Source organism: Lepidochelys kempii, chromosome 12 (assembly GCF_965140285.1).
Source record: "Lepidochelys kempii isolate rLepKem1 chromosome 12, rLepKem1.hap1, whole genome shotgun sequence".
NCBI classification, from domain to species: domain Eukaryota; kingdom Metazoa; phylum Chordata; order Testudines; family Cheloniidae; genus Lepidochelys; species Lepidochelys kempii.
The window spans coordinates 1,208,138-1,210,628 of NC_136391.1; the positions used below are offsets into that span (position 1 = coordinate 1,208,138).

The following is a 2,491-nucleotide window of genomic DNA, read 5'->3' on the forward strand; positions in this document are numbered from 1 at the left end:
CTGTGGCCGGGACTCAGGCTGGGGCAGCATGGCCGTGCTTCCCTGACGAGGCATGAGGCGGGCCAAGGGCTTTGCACAGCCAACAGGGAAGTGGGAGGGAGGCGTCTTCGAGCCGGTGCGTCTCATCCGTTTCTCCCTTGCCACTTGAGTGGAGGCGGGAAGGGAGCGAAACATACCAGGTTCAAGGTTTTGCATTCTGCCATGAGGATTGAGCCCAAGCCCGTGGCATGGCTGCGGGGAGATGGGATTCTGGGTCGCATCCAGTGCACTCTGAGGGCCACCAGCTGAAACCAATGAGGCCAAGAGGGGCAGTTTTCAGGTGGCAAAAGGGAAACTTTGAGGCTCCCAGCAGGTCTTGAGGAGCAAAGAAGTAGCACAGGGTTACCACCGTTCCTGGGTGGGCTCGAACCACCAGCCTTTCGGTTAACAGCTGAACGCGCTGACCCCTTGCACCACAGAGACACCTAGAGACTGATGTGCTGTTACCAAAGCTGGTGCCTAGCAGCGTGCACGTGTGGGGCAGAGTGTTGGGGTGTGGGAGGCAGTGAGGGGTGCAGGCTCTGGGAGGGAGCTTGGTGCAGGAGCGGGCTCCGGGCTGGGCAGGGTGTTGGGGTGTAGGAGGAGCTGTGGGGTGTGGACTCTGGGGGTGGAATTTGGGTGCAGGAGGGGTTCCGTGCCGGGGCAGAGTGTTGGGGTGCAGGGACTGGAGGGAGCCCCGGGCTGGGGTTTGGGGTGCAGGCTCCGGCTGGGAGGTGCTTACCACAGGTGGTTCCCAGTCAGGAGCTGGCTGCTGGCACGTCTGTGCATGCGACACCTGGGAGGGAGGGGGGCAGCGGGTCTCCGTGCGCTGACCTCACCTGCTAGCGCCGCCCCTGCAGCTGCCATTGGCCAGTTCCAAGCCAATGGGAGCTGCGGGGACAGTTCTGGAGGTGGGGGCAGGGCATGGAGCTGCCTAACCCCCACTTTCCCCACGGGCCCCAGAGATGTGCCAGCAGCCAGTCGGGTCTGGGAGGGGCCCGGGGTCAGGGCAAGCAGGCAGCCTCTGAGCCCTGCTGCGCTGCTGGACTTTTAGCGGCCCAGAGATCGGGATCGACTGGCTGAGGCTCCAGGATCGACCAGTTGATCACAATCGACGGGTGGTGACCACTGTTATAAAGAGTAAACTGAAATGGCCATGCGATGGTGCCAGAGGTTAAGAAATGAAAAGCCCCAAGATCCCTCACTCCTCTTTGACTCTGAACAGGGGTTTAATTCAAATCCCTTTCGTTCTGTGGCTAGTAAAATATAAGGTTCTAGCTATTTGAAGAGTTGTGACACTGGGGTTATGGATGCTGTAACCATATCTCAGACTGAATAATGATTTTAGATCTGATTCCTGGCAGCTTCCCAAAAGCAAACCCAATTGGTTCTTCTCTACAATTGGTGACCCTGGGCAGCAGGGGATCCCCTTCATCTGCTGGGGAACCTCTCTGGGTCCCACTGTCAAATCTCCTCTATTTTCCAGCACTTCAGGTGCTTCTGACTCCTTGGGGAGGTTTTCCTTGCAAGGTCTCTGTGTCAATCTTTGCGTGTAGGAAGCAAAGAGTGTGGGGCTGTCACTGAGCTGAAGGAGGGAAATGGTTAATTGAGAGAGATGGCTGAAGAATAAAATAGTCCCAGAAGCAGAGGTGCTGGAATGCGGGGGAGGGAGTGGGGCCTGGCCCCCAACTTTTAAAGGTGGGGAGACTATGCCCTCCAACTCTTCACTCTCTGCCCTCCAACTCTCCAAGTCTTTCTCAAAACACTCAGCCCCGGGTCTGAGTGTTATGAGAGAGAAAGATCCCAACTTCTTAAACAATCCTCTAGCAAGACAAAGAACCTCACATCTATCGATTCGCAAAACACTCCCAAGAAATTGTAACAATAGTTTGTCATAAAGAAAGTAAAGCACTAGAAGGTTCCAATTTTTTCCAGCCCCTTGAAGAAATCTGCTCTCAAGAAGCCTTGTCACAGTAAAACTTTCTGCTTTTCTAACCAGAAGATTCTCCCCAAAAGGAGCTGCACCGTTCCTGGAGACACTGCAATACCAGGCCGATGCGTGGGGTGGACAGAGCAAGCTCCTAGTCCGTCCCCCTGTTTCAAAAATCAATTTAATAGACAGTCCTCAAATAAAGGACATATCAGCTATTAAACTGATAAGAACAGATTTAATAATTTTATTAAGATAATGTTGAAATAAAAAGAAAACGGTACAGGGTTCAAGCATAGAAATTTCTGGTTATGAGGGGATAAGGTACAGATTATCAAGGGGTGTGAAATTCGGTTTAGGAGCTGGTGGCATAAGGAATACATAATCTGCAATCTCTCTGATTGGGGGTAAAAGTTTAACCGATCAAAGTACAGACATTGAGATATGGGGGTATGTTGTCCATATAATGGCTATGTTCAGGTGTGGAGTATAATGAGCGGATACGATGATGGGGATGGATCTACCCTCATTTGGTGGGATTTA

The 2,491-nt window shown here is 52.9% G+C and overlaps 1 pseudogene; it reads right to left on the reverse strand.

Annotated features, from left to right (window-relative positions):
• Window positions 1-2,032: 2,032 nt before the first annotated feature.
• On the reverse strand, window positions 2,033-2,207 carry LOC140896580 (U2 spliceosomal RNA; annotated as a pseudogene).
• Window positions 2,208-2,491: the final 284 nt, after the last annotated feature.